Genomic DNA, 21,826 nt, shown 5'->3' with positions numbered 1-21,826 from the left:
TTAATTATTCAGGAGACGTAAATGAAGGTATCAATAGTATTCATTACTGTTTAATAATATATTGATGAAAATCTGTTAGAATAAGTCCAAACGAAATAAGAATGCAGATATTTACTTAAAGAAACAGGTAGTAGACCAATAAGAGTGGAGCTACATGAATTCCCACCAAGCTGAAAATCAGTAAAATTGTTTAAAATACAATTGAAAATGAAATTTGAATGTTCCCCATCATTTCAGTGTATAAAAAAAATTTTATTCAACAAAATGATTTTTTCGTGATAATCATCAAAACGGTGAGTTTCATCATGAAAATTCCTCAGACATAAATTGTAGATCATAGAATTATCTACAAAAAAATATATGAATACTTTTTTCCAAGGAGCCACCGTTTCTGAGATATAACGATTCAAAAAGTTTTTGAAGTTATAATGTTTCAGATTTACTGTCGTATTTAATGGCTATAATGATTGTACGAGAAATACCAAAGCTGTAGAACAACATCTTCGTAAATTGATAATTCATTTGATGAACTTACGACAGTTCCACCAAGTCAACAGAAATTTCTTACAAAAACTCATAACAACAGTGAAACCATTCAATACGACAACATTTTGAATTATTTTATGTCAGAAACAGTGGTTTCTAGGAAAAAATGTACCCATACGTTTTTTCAGATAATTTTATTATCTACAATTGTTGTCTGAGGTATTTTTATGATTAAACTTACCGTTTTGCTGAAAATTGCGAAGAACTAATTTTTTTGACATTTGACTTTGATAAAAATTTTTCCATACACGGAAAAAATGGGTAACAATCAAATTCTATGTTTAATTGTCTTTTAAACAATTCTACTGATTTTCAGCATGATGGGAATTTATGTAACTTCGAATGTCTAAATGTATGTCAAAACAGGGATTCAAACCCTTCCAAAGCATTAAACCAATAATTAAAAATACATTATTAAAGTACGGATAAAATATTTATTCACTAAATTAATTTAAATAATAGATATTTTTAATATACTACGTATACTAATAAATGTAGGTATAATTATATTATTAAAATAATCAGTGATTTATCTTAAAAATTAAATTATTAAGTTCGACCACGATGAACTGGATGAACACGTCAAATTTCACTGTCGCTCTCAATATTGTTCATGTCACTTTCCCTTTCGTCACTTTCTAAATCTAAAGTGTCGTCGTCCTGTGGACAAATTATAATTTGGTATATTGCTACATCAAAGCAAGGTTCCATGTCCATATACATTTTTTCATGCTTTTTTGCATGGTTACACCACCGTGACTTCCATTCATTTTTTATCGAACATATTAAAAAATTCGGTACAATGATTTTTTACCTCTGTCAAATTATAATTGATGTTTCTGTCTGCTATATAATGTTTCAATGAAGCCCAAAATTAGCCCAATGATATTCAGGTCAGGGTAGTAAGGCGGAAGTCTAAGGGTTTCGTCACCATGTGTGTTTAGAATCTGATCTATTTGATAACATTTAAGTTGTGGTTTGTGCTGTTCAATCAAATGGTATAAATCAACTTTTAGCATATCCAGTGTAAACATAAGGTTTCGCCGTGTAAGCCATTCTTGCATATCGGCTTTTCTGTTATTAAAATTTTAATATTTCAATTTCCATATTGTGGTAAGGTGCGTTATCAACAACAACACTCTTTGGCGGTAAGTTCGGTCTTAATTTTTCCTCGACCCATTTTTTATAATTACTGTGATTCATCTCTCCGTTATAATCACCAGATTTGGTTTGAGATTGTGCAAGCATTAGGAACAACACCACTGGAACTACCTGCATGTACTATGATTAATCGCTTACCTTCCTACACAGGCTGACGCAGTCCTTCGTTTGTATCATCACTCCAAGATTTATTGTGTATCTGGAGAATGAATATACGTTTCATCCATATATATTATAGACCTATTTTCTTCCCGAAATTCTTGAAAAATTCAATAATTTTTGTCAGATATCAGGTTTATCCATTAAAAGTTCTCTATTTGTTTTAGTTTTCTTTCACCGAAATCCCATGGTATGCATAATTTTTCTTGAACCTTCCCTTGAACCAGTGTAGCCATATTCATCGTGAAATATTTTATGTATATTGCGCAAGGTTGGTACTCTCTTATCATAATTCAAAATATATCTTCTTAGAACACCTTTATCACAATTATCCCAGCCTGTTTTGCGTTTTAATATTTTTCTTTTTTTGTTTGGAGTAGAAAATGATAAAGATTCTCTATTTTCTATTTGCCTCATGTCCTTTTCAATTTGAAATTGTATTCACACTGGCATCTGTGGCAATAGCAACACGTTCTTGAACTTTTTGATTGTCCTTCTTAGGTTTATTTTCTGCTTCTGCACATCCTGGCGCATAAAATAAATTATATTTGCCAAAATTTCTCAACTCTGTCCAGTCAAAACTCTTTTGATTTGATTTCCATTTCATACCACTGTCAAAATAATAATATCTTTATTTTGCACCAATAAAAATTTTTCTCAGTATTCAGTTGAAACAAAGAAAGTAGGTACACACGCAGTGATCTTCACTATCTAACAAACACAATAGAACTGATAATAGTAGTCAAGTATACCTGCTTGAGGGACCGTACTAATCCCTACTACCATCATCGAGTAACGCGCATTGACGAGCGTAGCTATTTCACATTCATTCCTGTATTTGCCAAAGTGTATGTAACGGTCAAATTTTGTTAGGTTACCATAAAAATTTGGGTTTAAACAAAAAGCCGATGAGCGTACTAATCCTGAAGCCGGATTTAAGACTATCATATAAACTATTTATATAAACCAAATTTAGATAAATCAAATTTATTTGAAAACAACCTGCATACGTATTAAAATCGGATCTATCTCAATTGGATCTATATGATCGAATCTATATAAAATAAATGAATCAAATATGTAGTGAGGTTAAGTTATGGGATAGATTCTATCTGGTCTATCGTAGCATTTCCAATGTCAGGAATGATGTCAAACTTAAAGCACATTTTTTCTCTTTGATAAGAATCAGAAGTGCTAATTGAGATGGTTCAAGCAGTTATAGGCAAACAGGCAAACTTTAAGTGGCCAAAAGCTCGCAAATCAAAAGAAACTTTAGCATAAAGCGTTCGAATGATTTCTAGAATTTTAAGTTAAGACTAAGATTTACTATAGCTAGGGTGGAAAGATATGTTACATCTTTTCGTACAGTCGCAGTGTATCAATGATTGCTATTATTAGATACAGCTTTAGGGAGGTTAATTCCACTTCTGAGGTCTGCCAAACCGAACACACAGTTTATAATAATGTTCCTCAAAACTAACAATTTTCCTTTAAAATGTGAGAAGACAATGATCATGATTTACAGAGCTTTTTGTGGAGAAGTAATTCATTGTTTCTTCATTGAAGTTTTTGTCTCAGAATCATAATTATATCCCGAACATTAATCGCCAGTGAAAATTTTGCCGAAATACATAAGAAAGTGGATTTTTGATGAAAAAAATTTTTTTCAATTTCATACATACTTTCTGTCAAAGTATTGTTCTTGAATTTCGACTACGGTACTCGCTCCGATGCTTCGACGAAGTCTTCGACGGAGTTAACTATTTACACAAAGATAATTGAGAACGGAAGATGTTGGATGATTGCAATACACGGGATCAGAACTAGTCAAACTGAAGTTAGCCTGCTGGTTAATTCCACTTGAGTAGTTGAAAAATCAGAGTTGAGGATCTCAATTGAGCATTTTTCCATGGAAAAGCAATCACAGAATACTCTAAAAACATCTATAGATAGATTCACATCATAATTAATTGAGGTATTGTTAAGATATGATATACCGTAAAACGGGGTTATTTTGAACCCCAGGGGAACATTGAACAATTGAAATTATATTTGAACACAAGCTGACCTGAAATTGTTTTTTGGTACCGATCTATTTTTTTGACGGTCGCAAATATGTTTTTCTTGGACTTCCTTATGAAATTTCATTTCAGGTTCTCAAAATTAAGAAGAAAAACTTGAATTTGTTCCTAAAAGAAAAAGTTAGAGAAAAAATTTCTCTGAAACTTGCACGATACTAGCACCTTATTCTACTAAAATATTTTTAGCTACATAATAAAAAAAATGTGTATTTTTTTGGAAAAGTTGGGTAACATTGATCGGCAAGATTCAGCCTGTACAGGCGACATCCTGTCGTTTGAAAATACCGTTTTAAAATGCGTGTTTAAGTTAGAAAGTTGGGTAGTTGATCATACAAAAATTACACTCGTGATACTATGAAACAAGCAATCCGCGAAATCAAAACAAAAAATTTGTCACTTTCCAAGGCGTCGAAGCTATACAAGATCCCAAAAGGAACGTTAAGCCACAAACTGAACAATAAAAAAGTTAAAAAAATCTGTAGGCCCCCAGGTTTCATCAACGACGAAGAAAAGTTACTGGTTGATATGCTCTTGAAAACCGCTGAATGGGGCTTTACTTTGACTCACGAAGATTTAACGACATATTATCAAAAGCCATTTGGACGAAATGGGTAGGACAGCTCAGCAGTTTAACAATAATTTGTCTAGTATCGACTGTATTAAAGGCTTTCTGAAAAGAAACAGAAAAATAAGTTTGAGAAAATCCTAAAAATCCTGAGCATCTACCACTAAAGAAGTTTTCAATGTATATTTTGATAACCTTGAGCAATGTCTAGACGGAGTTTCCCCCGATTACATATACAATTTAGATGAGACAAATTTGTCGGTTGACCCTGGGTCTACAAAATGCTTTTTTAAAAGTGGGGTGAAATACCCAGAACGTTTATTGTCTCATTCAAAATCAAATATTTCTTTGATGTTTTGTGGAAGCGCTTCAGGTGCTCTGCTGCCACTGTAGTAGTCTACAAACCAGAAAACCTTTGGACAACTTGGATGGAAGGAGGACTCGATAAAACAAGATACAACCGTACAATTCATGAATGGTTTGATTCTGCAACCTTTTTAAATTTAATAGTATTAGTTCCGACGTAGAAATACAACTTCAGGACGAATTTGATTGTGATCTCGAGACATTTTATGATGAAGTGCTCTAAGAAGAGAATAAACAGGACGACAAGCCGACGGAGGCTGCAGTCGCTAACGGTTATGTGCTTTTGAGATTCGCAACCAAGAAAAATTTAAAATTTTTCGTCGTCCTTATACAAGAAAATCTGCCTGATGGTAGTCTCCAGTTGTCAAATTCTTAAGAAATGCTAATAAATCTGCCTTCTATTGGCCAGAGGTAGATTTTTCACTGCGTTGTGAAATTATAACGAAATATAATGTTGTTTTTTTGTTCAGATAGATGACGTGTCAATCGTAAGTCTAAGGATTTTGAGAGATTTCTGCTCGCTCCAGCTGAAGACCGCCGTGGAAAAATGGTTTTTTCCATCAAAATCGACGGGTATGTTATGGGCTAAAAGTGTTTATAAAGACTGTCGTTCATACGTTTCCCTCATCTTTTGTTATTTTAATAAAGAAAATTAAAAAAAAATATATTTCGTCAACCAATATAACCACCTTGGCATTGGAAAATAGGGTAAAATAAACTGACCTCCTACTAATTTTTACCGCTTGTTTCAATTGCGGGGTTATATTGAGCGAATAATTAACCTGTGGGCACGTAGAAGCCTATTTATACCATTTTTCAATGTTACCCCGATCACGGGGTAACATTGAAACAGCAACTTTTCTAGAGCTATCTCTCCATAGATACGCTCAATTTATAATCTGACGTACGTAAAGTCTTGGATCTATAGTGACCCATAAGTATTATTTTCCTCGTTCCAATTGAACCACAGGTAAAAGAGTTACTGGTACTTTATTAGTCAGTATACCATTTCTATCCATTGTAACTCTCAAAATTTGAGCGAATGTTTCTTTTTTCTTAGAATCGAATTTCTTAGATTATATTTGGATATTTATGTCGTAGGTAGAGCAAAGTAAGGTGTAAACGCAAAATATCTTCTATATTTGATAAAAAACGTCATCAATTAAAATATATCTAAAATCAATGTAATTTATTGGAGAAACTGAATAAAAAATATTTCAGTGAATGACTCAGGTGCATAAAAAGAAACAGGGTATTGGTAAAAGAGAAATGTGGTTATTAAATAAATAAAAGAATCGACTATTTTTTAATTTAATAAATCAAAAATATTGTTGGAAATGATTAAAAAAATCCTGTGGATGCCACAGCCCTTGATATTAATATTTAGATGATTGACATGGGAAACCTTGTTTTTCCGAGTTTAGAATTTTATAAATTTTTATTGGTTCATCAAAAAAGGTAGACTAAATCATTGATCATTATATAAAATTGCATGAAATGAGAGTTATAATGAATGTGTGAAGTTTTTTGATAAATAGACAGTCGATAACGATGTTGCGGAACATGGGCTAGCGTTGATCGAGCATTAGTGATTTACAAAAAAATAGGAACAATTGTTATAGGAAAAAATTCCAGGATTGTGATAAAACTTCTCTGATATCACAAAGTTAACAGAAAAAAAATTAATGAAAGTAATTTTCATTTAAAAATAAAATTAAAAAATCAGGATCCGATAATATTAGAAATTTTACAGATAAATAAAAACATATGTGACACCAAAACAAAAAATTGGAACACAAATAATTTGACTGTAACTTCTTAATAAACTTGATATTTTCGTTAAAAATTGAAAAAAAATGATGAATTATATTTTAAAGTTGAATAACTTCGAAACGTGTCAATTAATCATAAAATTATAGAAGTGCTTTTTTGTAGAGCGTTCAATTTTATACGAGATATTGATATAGTTTAACCTATTGAAGAGTTATAAAATTCTAAACACAAAAAACAAGCTTTCTAACACGGTAAATTGAATTTATCATGTGGGATATCTGAATATTAATATTAAGGGCCGTGGCTTTCACACGTTTTTTTGCTTCATTTCCAACAATATTTGAAAAAAAAATATTTTCATTGAATGAGTACAATGAATATACTCTTGAAAATTCGTAAGTGGAATTCTGAATAGAAATTTACTATCGATTTGGAACTTATTTTATTGGGAAGCCCAGCAAGAAGCCTCAAAAATCAATGTGTTGTTGTATACAATATATTCTATATTTAGTCTCGAAAAAGTCTCCATACACGCCTATGTGTGAAACGTTAACTGGAAATCGCATGCCCGGAAGCGCGCAAAATTATTGCAGAAATTGAATTATATGAAACAAATTGTTATTTGTTTTTAATTTCGTTAATAACAGTAATAGTATCTTTGAATCAAAAATGGGAATTGGAGGTAAAATTTTGTGAAAATTGTTGTTGTATAAATTATAATCTATACCTAATTTGATTGATTCTAATGTATTTTAATATAGTTTTATTGGAAATATTTTTGTATATGCTTTCATTAACATCAATATGGAATGTTATTAGGATAGTTATATTTTTGTGAATATATTATATATATATATATATATATATATATATATATATATATATATATATATATATATATATATATATATATAGAGTTTTTGTGTACCAAATCATTGGAACATGAATGAATTTTGTATTTATTTATTCTCACTGGATGTTGAGCTTGTAGATACCTTGTTCATCAGAAAAATTATGGTACTCAAGAATTGCAAAAACTATATTCAAAATGCTCCAAAAATTGAAAAGTCTGAAACGTGATTCTTGGCACAACTGGTCTACAAGTATAAGAATTATTGTCATGATAAATGATGATTAGGTTGAAAAATTAAATTGTGAGGATATAGATACAGAAATGGTAATATGAATTATTACTTTTCAACATTATGCTGGGTAGTTCGCCATTGAGTAATTTTCATAGAAATTGATGGAAAGTGTAAATACATCAAAGCCCTATACTTTATGTTCATTTCCCATTTTAACTTTAACGGATGTTTTAGTTAATTATAAAAAACTGATAGTTCTCATATGACCAACCTTCTTTCGCATTTCTGTACTTATATGTTGACAATAAACTTTTTCAACTCTATCAACCTCTATTTTTTAGATAATCCCAGACTTGAACGACGGGGCTTAGCTTGATCGACATTGGCAAACCAATTATGGTCCAAGCCTGGTTGAAGCCTGGATAACTTACCTCGGCCAACCTATAGTTAGGCACAACTCTGAATAACTATATAAAGTTTTGTTCTAATATCTTATCCATAAATATTTTTTATAAATAAAAGTAAAAAAAATAGAATAATAAAAAATAGTATCATTTTTTATATGTTTAATTATCTCACTAATTCCTTTATGTATATTAATTAGTAGAAGGCATTAATAGAAATTTATCATAAAACTATAATTTTATTAACAATAAAAAAAATCTATTTTAACAAGCAACCAGGCCTGGTCCAAGCTTGCAAACCAAGTGAGGGACATTGTTATCATCCCAGAGTCTCATCAAGTCTGGGCCAATAACGGCTTCCAAGCTAGGACCAGAGTTGTACATACTCGGCCTAAGTCTGAGCCTATTCTGGTCTCATCGTAAAATCGTATATGAGATTCTGAAGACCGATTCTACCAATTTTATTTTGTAACCCTTGTTTTTCGTTCTCCTTTTTCGGAGGAATAGTGCAAAAATGATTTTTTTATACTTTCAATGTTTACAATGTATCTATGACTGTGATCCGGCATACACTACCCGTCTAAAGTCTATATGTTGAAGAAGATGAAAATACAGTAATAATCAAACCACAGTCTGCAATTATTACATATTTAAATTTTTTTATTCATCGATGTAACCCCCTTTCGCCTTTATTATTTGCGTGCACAATTTCGATGTATAATCGTCGTTTATTTAGTTTCATTCGTTATTTAGGACATTCCAAAGATGTGAAGTAGACACTGATTTTGATTTCCGTTTTGCACAGCATGGAATTGTTGTTATGCTGGAACATGAATTTTCTAACGATCGGGTGTTAGCCGGAACGTACTACAATTTCGTTTAATATTTCTTATAGCCCACTTTATTCAAAATCCCTCCTCCCAAAATTTTCATCAGGTGTCCAGTCGCCTTTATTCCAAAACATCCTCAAACCATCATCGAGTTTCCGGCGTTTTTTGCAGACGTGATTACACATGGATCTAACATTCCTTCTACCTTTGACGTGCGTACAAACTTTGACTCATCACTTCCACTCTTAATGTGTACAAGTTTTATGTCTTAATTTTATTTTGATGTCTTAAAAGAAATTTCTTCACCACCCATCCAATAGGATCAGCTTTTCACAATATCCTTGTGTGATGTGGGAGGAATGATTGTTAAAAAAATAATATAGTGGATCCAGCAGGAGACTACAAATTTTCAAATACATCAACAATAAAATTATAATAAAATTCGAGAATATTGGCCTCATATAAACAACAATGATCATTAAAATAACATTTCAGCATGTACTTAAAATATCCCTAATAAAAGTTCGGACGATTTTTGGCAGTCTCATTGCGAAAAATTTTGTAAAATGGAAGCTCTCTAAAATAATGCAGATCATATTTGAAATAAAGCAAAGTACAAAGACTTGTAGAGAAAACTCAATATTTTTCTCATCACTCTAATAAACTGAAATTATAAACTGAGAAGTTCAAAAGGTAACTATCAAGCTCAAAAACTTACGACTCGTCATAGACGTTCCGTTAAAAATATTCTCTGATAATAAAAATTTTTCTGATAGATATTTGATTATATTCTCAAATCATCATCTAGAATAAAACGTAATAATGTTCTTCTCAATGATTACGCCAAAACTTTGAGCTTTTTTTATACATTGAGATTTTCATTTTAAAATGTAACTAATAAGATAAGGATCTATCCACTATTGTTATCACTGAGCATCACAGTAGTTATAATAAATTGTGATAGATGAGTTTTTATAAAATAAGTTGAACAATCGCATAATATGAAAGCTCATAGTTTCAATACTTCAATACGCTACTGGGTTCTTCCATTTCTTGTAATATTTTCGATGCATTTTTCAACAAAGAAACTACTTGAAAGATAAATGGAAATTAATAAAGAAAGAAAACTAAGTAGAAGCAGATGATAATACGTCTCGGCAATTGTACAGTTTTAATTTAAATCGAAAGACAAAGGTGATGATCACAAAACGTTTAATTCTTCACTTAACTGAGTGAAAGAGTGAAAATTCAAATTAACTCTCGAGGTCTAATTTATATAATTACGAAAATACGGGAAAATTATTCCTAAAATCCAATGAAGACACTATATTCTAATTTAAAAGAATAGCTGGGAGATTTATGAAGAAAATAATTCAGATGACTCATTAGATCGGATGAAATTTTGGATCACATTGTAAAGGTACTATAACCTAGAAACTGATAATTATGATCCCGACTTTCAGTTCAAAATTACTGATGTACATTCGTTATTCTGCTTAAACCTGTTAGTAAATATTCACAGATTTTCTATTCGGTAATTCAATGTGAATACACAAACTCTCTCCAAGGAGAAAGGTCTTTTATGTTTAGTTTTCCATATTTTCAGTGTAGCATTTACAATACATCTTTTATCCGTCGTAAGAATGCATTAAACACGATAAGGCAACAATCAAAAAAAGGACGATATAACTGAAGATTATGGGAGACAAAAAAACATAGTAATCACTGAGGAAGGCCAAATAATGGAAAGGTGGCGAGATTACTTCAGGGAGGTCAAGAGTGGACACGATGAAAGTGAGGAACAAAGAGAAAAGAAAACAAAAAAAATAGAAAAAAATCTGAAAGAAGATGGGCAAGGCACCAGAAGACGAAAATTTGACAAATGAAATGATAAAATCATTACCGGAAATGGAAACTGATTATGAACTTATATTGACAACCAGAAAACTAGAATCGTCATAATGACCAAGGCTGAAATTCTTCTTGAAGTGACGGTCTCTGTCAAGTTGGCGGTGGGGTACAACATCTTGATGGAACAGAACTTATATCTATTTGAGCTGTATGATAGGAACCCTTTCCGTATATTTTGTGTTGTCTTCTCATGGATGGGCATCAATTAGTATCTTCTACATACAGTGAATTTAGAGCGTCGTAATTTATTTCCTTTTAGTTTAATTGCTTATTCTATTTTAATTTTGAAAGTACCGGTTCCGATGCTTTTATCTTGTAGTACCACTACTCCAACCGCTTTTATCACATTAATGAGTCATAAATCTCACTTATATGTTACATTCTAAACAAGCGCCACTGTTGCGAATATTCAGAAATAAGTTATAGTGTCTCAAATGGATCTCAACGATTATCTCAAATCATTCAGTAAGTTGAAAAAAATCATTGTTTTTCACCTCAATTATAAGTTCATTATATTTCCTATTCTTTTTTATCAGCAATTATTAGGTTTGTTCTACAATGAAATGAATGTTATACTAAACACAATATTTCATCTTCTCCATAAAAATGAAAAGGCATTCATTTTTTACATTTTTATAATGAAAGATTAACTTTTCATCAGTTATTGAGTTTTAGAAGATAAATATTTAATCTTCTTTATTAAAAATGAAGGAGTATTATACATCTGCTCAATTTATGTACTTTCTCAAGCACAAGTCAATATTGAACTGAAATTTAAATAGAGAGGAACCTATTTGCATAATTCCAAGCCTATACTCTCATTTTTCAAGTTTAAAGGGTATTTGTTTGCTAACTCTTGACTCCTTTGTGTATTTTGTAAGCTAAATGATTCCACTGTAAAAGCACGTGATTATTCAAATCCGAAAATTATAAAGTTTAGATGGACAAATTCCAAACTCCTTTGAACAAATGTCGAATATCTCGTTATCTGAACAAATCAAAGTTTCTCATGGATACGGGTTATCAAATAAATTGAAGGAATCGGGGTCCAACAGTCTTTTTATTAAACTTATTGATAATGGCGTAATTCCGTGATCGTTCCATGGATATCACTTTAAATTCTTATTAAAAACGTGACTGATAACTGCAGGATTGTATTTCTTCCATGTGGGCTATTTCTGTAATTGAACGGCAACATTATTTTTACGTTAGAGTTTCTAGAATTATTCCTCAAGCAAATCATATCTCAGGATGAAATCTAATCTATTCAAAAAGAAAAAACCAATTTATTGGATAAGTCTCTCTCCAGGATTGATGAAATCTACTTAAGAAATTGGTGGAAAGCACTTAGAACATCAAAATTCCTTCTATATACTAATAAACTCTTTTGATTTGAAATTTCAGGTTTTTGCGAGTACGCAGAACGTGAGAAATTGCAATGAAACCTTCTTCTATAAATAGAGGGCCTTTCGCTGCTTAAAAAAATCAGTATAGCTGTATGCATTCTTTGGATCAAAGATATTTTGATGTTTTATCGAAAAAATATTCGAGTGTGACAGTAGGCAGAAAAATGTTATGGAATTCTACGTTAAACGTACCAGAACTGCAACTGAACTTTATAATTCACTGGAAGAGCTGTTTTTAAGTATCTTGTGTATTTCCGTCATAGACAAAAAGACGTCCCAGATAATTTACGACCGGGTTTCATTTGTAACTAAAAAATAGAGATAATATCACAACAAAAAACAATAAGAAGTGTGTATCAAATTGGTACCTGGAATTCTCACGTCTGAACAACCAGAAGATTGTAAAAATGGTTGAAAGCTTTTAAAAATGACACAAATGCATTGAATTGGATTACAGTATGTTAAACGTCACAGTTTATAATGGAGGCGCAAAAATCAAAATTTACTAAAGACAAAGCACAGCACAGAGATATCTACCGAATAGATTTTTGAACATATATAATAACGTTCTTCCCTAGTGGGCAACATCTTTTCATGTTAAATATTGCATTCACAAATTTAGTACTTGTCTCTGCATATAAAGTTAAAAGCTCAGCAGCTGAATATTTAAGGAAATTATGTATATAGTGTGAGAGTAACTGCACGAATTATCAAAACTCCTCTCTAAAAATATCATTTTACACAGTAAGTATAATAGAGAAAAAATATTATATTTATCCTCTAAACTCCATAGTTTTTTTAATTTGGAACATTTCCAAATTCATCTTTTTTCTCCACATAAGTTGGTTCTACTATTACTCAAGAGTTGGCTTCCTTATTACTCAAGATTGATGTGAATATTCAATCACTATAATTTTCTTATTTCAATTATTTTATATAGATGCACAATTTTGAGTCCATCAGTGGAAGCATTTGTGGAAGGCTTCTTCAGAAATAATTGTCGTCTGTTTTGTCCCCACCTCTTTAACGTCAGAAATAAAATCCAAATATTTCTCTTTCAGCAAATTTTTAGACTCAACAAGCAAAAAACCGCATCAAAGGCTTTTAGTGGTCATAAACTCGTGAATGAAAAGAGATATGTGGCAGGACGCTTTATCTTGAAGTGAAAGAATGTAGTTGATCCATTTTTTAGCTATCATGATTTGCACATGGGTAATTGTTTGTCTTGAAACTATTTTTGTGTTCCATAATCAACGACTAATCAACGTAGAATGATTGCAACCTTTCGTAAACTGTGTGTGTGTGGTAGTATGAACGGCCTTAGACTAATGCTACTGGCCGTAGACATTTCTATTATATTATACCTAATGTGCAAGAATTGAACAGTTATTCTTGCTTCTCCAATAAAGTTTATTATAGTATCCAAAATAGTTCAATTTTTGCTTACCATGAGAATGCTAATATTTAAAAAATAAAGTTAGGATCAATAAAAAAAATGTATAAATTGGATATAGCCGCTACATTTTCTTTGCCCTCCAGAAAAATATTACTAGTTTCACCTTTTCGCAGCTTCAATATGTTGAATGTAAAATACCCAATTAATGAAGGTGCACTGGAAAACAACCATGATTTAATTTAAATCACGTTGTTAATGTAAATTTTTCACTATAATCAAAATTTGTTGTATGTGGTAGATTTGGATAAAGCTGAACGAAGAGACTTTCTTATGTTTTGCTTCTATCAATTTGGTTCTAATAGATTTCTCATTTTGGAATTTTTCTTTTGTCTTTTTGAAAACAATTTAGTATACTTGCAAAAGCAGCTGTAGCATCACGATGTAAAGTTGGAAGTGGTTCAAATTTGTCGCTTCTCGCCAAACACATGAAACATATTAAATGAATTAGAACTAACAGAGAGTATTAAATGAAAAGAATTCACTCAATAATTTTGTGATCACAACTTGTAGAATATGGGAAGATAAAATACAAAAACACAATTCTTGTACAAGATTCGAGGCGTTTCACAAGTACACAAGTTCGATCGACATTCTTATCTGGTAATACAATTCACCACATTTCCAGTTATCAAATTGACAAACGATTTTATAGATATAAATCTCATTACGTGAAGTTACTACAAAAAACATAGTTTCAAGAGGCCAAGCAAGCCAACAGTAAAGCAACAGGCTTTGTGAATTTCGAGTATGCCCGTCCCGGAGGTAGCAACTGGTGGTCGTGCCGTTAACCAACGAAAACCACCACCGCTTCTGCTGTCTGAGGCGCCACCGCTGAAAATATTACACATGCAACAGCGTAATTGGCAGGTGTCCAGAGAGTTTTTCACGCCAACACGGATTTGATACACGGTTTGCGCTATGAATATTTTATTGCGGAAATCAAAAATGCAGCTCCGGATTTGTTCAAACATAAACAGTTTCTGACGCGGTGAACAGCAACTACGACCGAAGTATCATATAAACGTCACTGGATAGTATTAAGAGATAATTTTGGGTCTGCATATAATTTATTTGTAAGATAATAGCGTGTTTATTTTTTTTGCAATTTTGCGGCAAATTGAAATAAAAATTTATTATATCAATGAAGTTTCTTCTTATAGATTTTTTAGTAGCGATAATTGACTATTATATCTTGTAAAACATCGAGAATTTTCTTATAAAGTTGTTTTGAGACAAAATATTTCAAAACCTAGATTAAACAAATTCAATTATAGAATCGTTAATTTTAATTTGAAAATTATTTCACATTATTAAGTCCTCGAAGTTTCAGCATTCAGAATGTTGTATTATCTTGAAATATCAGGAAAATTTAAGTAATAAAAACAACGATAGATTCAAAGGAATTTTAAGGAGTGCGCTTCCAGATTTATGGAAAAACCCATTTTTTTATTTTCACAATCCACAAATGTGTTACATTTACAAGTATATAATATTTATTACATAATTATTTGCTGTATGGCTTATTGTTAATTTGTTCATTCTTCACAGTTATTGTCTTTCATCCTACTCCTTGTTTATTTAACAATGAATAATTTGTTGAAAGTTTCAATCAGTAATCTTTTGCTACTAATACGCTCTCTTTTCTCATATTTCAACTTCTAATATATGTTACATTGATTTTACAATTTTATAATCCAAGAAAGTTTGGTTACCGACTATACGCAAATTGTCATACTTATTTAATATTTTTCACTAACCACAGTTTTTCATCATTTATTGTCAATTGAGTCTCTGTAAATCATAAAAACTATATTACGTAATTGGTGACTAATTAAACGTAATAATAGTATGAGTTTCATTTTCAACATTATTCAATTTCCAAGACTCTTATTTTTATTATTGTGTTTCGGACGCTTATATACTTGCGTGCATAGAAATTGGTACACTGTAAATTTCTGATTTTACCTTTTTTATTCATCAAATCAAAAAAACGTATGCTGTTTGAATGTGAGTTTTCATGTAAACTCATTTGGAATTCATATTTTTAATATAGTGAAATTAATGCATCAAGCAAATTAAGCAAATGACCTCGGTTCCTACTCCTATTGAAATTACACCTCAGATCATTCAGAAGCTACCATCATAAACACTCCGTTCTATAAAGCAGCAATCTGCAAATCACTCTCTTGGTCTACGGTACACTTTCCTCCTCCAGTCACTACCATGGAGGCATATTTTGATCTCATCCAAGAACAGACCAGATCCTCATTTCAGTTGATCCTATGCAGAAAGCAGGCGTACTTGAGCTACAGTAAGTTTTGGACATATCGCAGGTAATTTAGGGGTCAGGTTATTTTTCTGCAGTCTTAGTTTTACTGTCAACTGATCAATAGTCACTCCTGGCACTTCACGGAGTTGTCGTTGCATTTGAACGATTTCTTAATGTTGTTGACACAATAAAGCGGTCATCACAAGCGGATGTAAATCGCCTTCTGTCTTTTCATGAAAGGATCCATTCTCCTCATATAGCTGCTAAAGTGCGAATCCCTGTCGGGTCATATCCAATTGTCTAGCAACAGCTGCCTGATCAAGTCAAAAACACGTTACATATTTTTACCGGTTGCTACACATATAAACGATAAGCTGATAAATTCATACTCACATTATAGCAATCATTTCCAAACAGCATCTTTCTCCTTTTGATCTGATAATTAATTCAAGAATGAAGTCAAAGTTTACAATTGGCCGATTTCTATGCACGCAAGTATGTTTGCGATCCGAGCACAGTTCTTTTCCGTAAGATTTCGTGTCTGAATAATTTCAACAGTTCATTTCCATTCCTATCACAGCAAAATTCGTGTATGCATCTCTATTCCTATTAATTTTTGACTTATAAAAGTATCTAATGAAACTAACAAATTGATCATAGACACGGCGTTTAGATAAGCGATAACATGGTTTAATGACCCACTCAAAATTCAGTGAACGTTCTAAAACTGGAATCACTCTCGTCTGAAAAGGTCCAAGTTCAGAAATGAATATTCACCGCATCTGATTATGCTGAAATTGTAGAAATGCGTCTGGTATAGTCCTCTGAAGCTTTAGTTGAAAATATGATCGAATAAAAGAGCAATTCGAGGAGAGAAAATTCACTTCTGCCGTTTTCACCACTAAAGTCTTCAGCAAAATTGAGCAAATCTATGGTGAAAATTCACAAACAACGTCTACAAAATATTTGCTGTCGAGCTCTCCTAATGTTGTAACGAAAAAATATAATTTTTCAAAGAAGAAGTCGATATTCCTGATGAAGAGAACCATTTAAATTGTTAACATGGAATAAAGTATGTAAAATATTCAGTACTACAGAAGATGTAAAGTGAACGTACACCGAATATGAGAAGGAATCGATTGCTTCCATTTCCAAATGTGTATAGGATAAAGACAAAGATTTGTTAAAAAACTCTACAAAAGTTACTAACTAATTCAGTAAATGGTCACGTCTGACGAGCAAAGTACTGGGATTAATAATGAGAAGGTAAAAGTAACTAATCATTACAATCAGTCATATATCCATCGCTGTAAGTAACTCAAAAGAAATTATACAAGTTACTAGTCATTAACTAATTCTCAAGTCTCTCAAGTTATATCTGAAGCTAAGCAACGAACACTGTCATAACATTGTTGAAAAATGAAAGTAATGCCAATTGCTTCATTCATCTCTAGATTTGAAGCTATTCCGGAGCGAGTCAATATGATATCAAATCGTTTTTCGAGTTTTTTTAAACACAAACCATAATTAACATTACTACACACATTTCTAAAAATGAAATAAGCTATATATATAACGTTCAAGTACAACTAATGATTTAAAAGCTCGAATGATAGGGAGGCTTTACAATTTGGATATGTTAAAAAAGATGAAAAAAAGATTAATTGCCTCAATGAATGAGTATCGGAGCAAAATCTGGTACGTAAAAATTACATTCTTCATGTTTGTAACCAAACTGCGCAGAAAAATTGTGCTTTCTAGATAAAAACCATAGCTAGGAAAATTTTACCGCCCGGAAGGAAACGATTTAGTAAATAGACGTATCTCAAATGTTTCAGAAGGTGCGTAAGTCACTCAGTCCTGTGCACTCCTTATGGAGAAAGGATTTCTCAATACATGTGAGTTATTTTTCATTTTCTGTTACATTTCGTTCAGATTTTCTGTTAATTTCATAATTATCTTAACTTTTCAATAACATTAAAACACATTATTACTGAATATTATTAGCTTTAAGTTTCCTTATAAAGTGCATGCAGTAGACCATAGATTTATTCGCGATTCAACTGCAATCCGGAATACACCTCAAGTAAACCAGGTATCAAAGCTGGAGACCCAACTGTTAACAACATCAAAAGCCTACTCTACAATCCAAGTGGAGTTATAAAGCTCAAGTTAAACTTTGACGACGAATTTGTGGAATTTCCGGAAAAACGTGGAATAAAACAAAAGATGTGCTATTGCTAAATTTATTTAGTCCATCGAATGATGAGTCAATTATCATTAGGCTCGAACAATATAATCATTTGCAAGAGTTGAAGGCTGTTATCCCAGCTGACGTGCATTCTTTTTATGATGATCTTCCCCATAAGTAGAGCTTATAGCTTTTTATTCCAATGTATACCAATTGAGCTTCTAAGACATTATATAACTTGCCTTTTGACTTCATTATATTTATTATTATTATTTTTTCATCAATTGTTTTAATTTTTAAATATTTTATTCGAGTTTTTAGTATCAAATTAATACCTATACATTTACTTACAATCGACGAGTGAGAGGGCCACGCCCACGAAAAATAATGTGATCAGTTTCATTATTTATAATATTATTACTTTTTGTACCTTCTCTAGTCGATCAAAACTTGTGAAAAAGTTAGTCATTGTAAACACGATGTTCCTTTCTGGAATATTTCATGAATTTTAATGAATTATTTGACAAAAATATAAATTTACAGTTTACAATTTACAGTGAAAACTGTCACAAATTATGTGCAATCTTTTCCCAATCTATTGATAATTATTAAGACAAAATCTATATTAGTAGATAATGATTATTTTCCAATTAATAATAATATTAATATTAATAGTAATTATTGAAAAACATCAAATTTATTATTAAATTGATATTATTAAAGATTAAGAGTAAGTCGGTAAAATATTACAGTGAAATAGCTTAACTCAAATAGAAAATATACTCTATTAATTAGTAACGAAATAATGAGGCTAAACTAAACGTAAATAATTTATGGTTGAATAAAAAAAATACATTTTGCAACCTAGCTATTAATTTTTATGGCTTTGTTTCCTTTTCCTGAAAGAAACAATTTTTGAGTTATATCACTTCTCAGGAACAACGACGATATAATGACAGATCTACCAAGACAAATAGAAAATGTTATTCTTAAATATAAAATGCATTCATTAGATAACTCAAAATTATGAGATACATACATCGTTTGATTGAATTATCAACAATTTGATAAAAGACGTAAGGAAGCACCAATACAAAACGTTCTCAAATTCATCAAGTCAATATTTCGAAAATAAAACTGCTATGCATAATAGTATAACAAATAGTAACTTTATCCATTAAACGAACACGAGTAAGAAGTAGAATAAATATTATTATATGTTAAAATATATAGTATTCCAGAGTTTTGAAATACAAAATATGGATCCCCAACAAACATTTTTATCTAAAACAAACTGTTGGGGTTTAGAGAAAGATAGTGCACTCGAAGTAACAACATATTTTACTGCCGTGTTTGATCCTTTAATCGGTTTGTAGAATCCTATACTCGTGAAAGTATAGCATTCACATCATTTTATTACGTAAGGAGATTTACTCGTAAATATTCTATTTTGAATACCAATTCAACTGGAAATATTTTATTCTTGGTATTAACGTGAAAGATCGGAAATATACTGTTGTATTTGTTGTTGTACTTAAACACCTCAAATAATTTTAAAATTTAGTGAACTTACATAATGTGTATCTATTCCTCATATTCGATTTTAAAAAATTTCCCCACACAAATTAATCAACATAAGCACTATAAAGCCCATATTAAAATTGATACTATTTGCGCAAATACCTACTTTTGAAACTTGATATTGAATCTTTTTAATTTGACTAAACATATAACTTATGATATAATTGATGATCTGATACACACATAATATACAATGTCAATAACAGGAATTCAATTACCTGTTATATTTCAACTGTTTGTTATATTTGGAACCAGAACGTATGAAACGTATGAAAACGTGAGGTCAACACTAATAGCGTGAATGTAGGAGTATTATTCGCGAGAATTCAACCATGATTAAACAACCTAACCTAACCTAAACATTTTTTGAAGAAAATATCCTGAATACGATGGTTGCGATAGAAAAATGAAAAATATTTATTGTTTCTCAAAATATTGTCCATTAAGATCAAGACACTTTTATATGCGTTTTAATCGATTATAGAAGCATTTGTTCGATTCCGATTGAGATACCTCCAAAACAAGTGATGTGAACGCATCAACCTCTTTATAGGTGTAGAAAAACGTTGAGCTCGCAATATATTTTTGAGCTGCGGGAATAAAAAGAAATCATTGAGTGCCAAACAACGACAGTTTGGCGAATGACCCATCAATTCAATGTTTTGACTTCTCAAAAATGTTTTTGGTTGAACTGATGTGTACTTGAGCTAGAATTTCCGTGGTGGAGACTGATACGTTTTTTTGCGATTGGTTTTCTAATTTGTTCACACTTCTCGCAAACAAATGCAGATGTACTATTCAGAATTGACCATTCTACGTTGCTCTAATAGAACGGTAGCGACATGTTCAGTGATTCTGAATACACAGGCGACCATTTGCGAACAACTTTTTTTGGATTTGGTTCGATACGAAAGACCCATACATACAACAACAAAATATTTGTCAATAATATATTCATGTTGCGAAAGTTCAATAAAAATAACATGAAAGGAACTTCTTGAAACAAATAGATTGTATGGGGTTCGGAAGAGTAAAAGAAATAGCATATTTCAAAACTGGCCTACCTGAAATTCTCTCTAAAAACGTTGCTAGCTCTTAGACTATTAGATGATGGGGAAGTAGAGTGATATTAAGTGAAAAACTGAAACATCAATTTAATATAACTGAAAACAACCACAAAGGGATCTAATTTTTGAAAATCACAATTGTTTCGAGCTTCGCAGTTTTGAGTTCTGATAACCTTTGATATGTGTAGTGTAAACTTATTTTAATGAATAATTTGAAAAGAAAATTTGGGTTCATCTCGGAGCTTACCAACTAGTTATCTAGTGGATGTAGCAGACAACTGACTTGTAAAATGGACTCACCTGTAACAAAATCAAGGTAATTAGATTAGGTATATGAAAGCAAGGGAATATATTATTGGATACAAATAATATTTTACTTGCCTACAGGGATATTCCTGTCTGATTAAAATAGCACCTTTTCCTCACTACTACAATCCAAAATTTTCTTGAAGATATAATCTCATATGATGATAAATAAATATCAGGTTTTTAAAAAATGTTAATGGGAATTTATAATGGAATTAATGTATTGTGGTCCACCTGTGTATCATAAAAGTCAAAGAAAAAAAATCATATTGTCATCAGTAGTTTTGATCATCTTTGGATTCTATTCTCCTTTTTAATAAAATGAGCTACTTCTTCTGTCCACAATTTTTTTCGTAAGGTCACGGAAATCACATTATTTCAAAGTTTTTTTCCTCCTAATTCAATTTAGATTTTTTTCCAAATTTACACAGATGTTTTCAAATAATTTGCATATATAGTGAACCCCATTTTCTATCACTCATTAAGCTTCTAGATCGTTGTTTGTAATTTATTATATCTTTGTGATAATATAAATTCCTGCTATAACTTTTTTCCTCAATCTCAATCACAGTACCGGTGAGCAATCACATCCTTTACAAGTTACCTATCTATGCTCATTTATTCATTCATCTTAATATATTTGCATTATCATTGTGGAAGAGTCTCTAG

General features: G+C 31.2%; 1 protein-coding gene and 1 long non-coding RNA gene across 5 annotated transcripts in view; one reads left to right on the top strand and one right to left on the bottom strand.

Moving 5' to 3' along the window:
* The window catches only part of LOC130448965 (CUGBP Elav-like family member 4), a 1,535,225-nt gene that overhangs the window by 364,001 nt on the left and 1,149,398 nt on the right, over positions 1 to 21,826 (bottom strand). The gene's annotated exons all lie outside the window — the stretch shown is intronic.
* The window catches only part of LOC130449282 (uncharacterized), a 342,002-nt gene that overhangs the window by 3,504 nt on the left and 316,672 nt on the right, over positions 1 to 21,826 (top strand). The window contains exon 2 of the long non-coding RNA XR_008910431.1: positions 17,851 to 17,910. This is a non-coding gene — a long non-coding RNA (uncharacterized LOC130449282). The remainder of the gene's footprint in view (positions 1 to 17,850; positions 17,911 to 21,826) is intronic.

This window comes from Diorhabda sublineata, chromosome 1 (genome assembly GCF_026230105.1).
Source record: "Diorhabda sublineata isolate icDioSubl1.1 chromosome 1, icDioSubl1.1, whole genome shotgun sequence".
In the NCBI taxonomy this organism is placed as follows: Eukaryota; Metazoa; Arthropoda; class Insecta; order Coleoptera; family Chrysomelidae; genus Diorhabda; species Diorhabda sublineata.
This window is presented reverse-complemented; position numbering and strand designations above follow the sequence as displayed.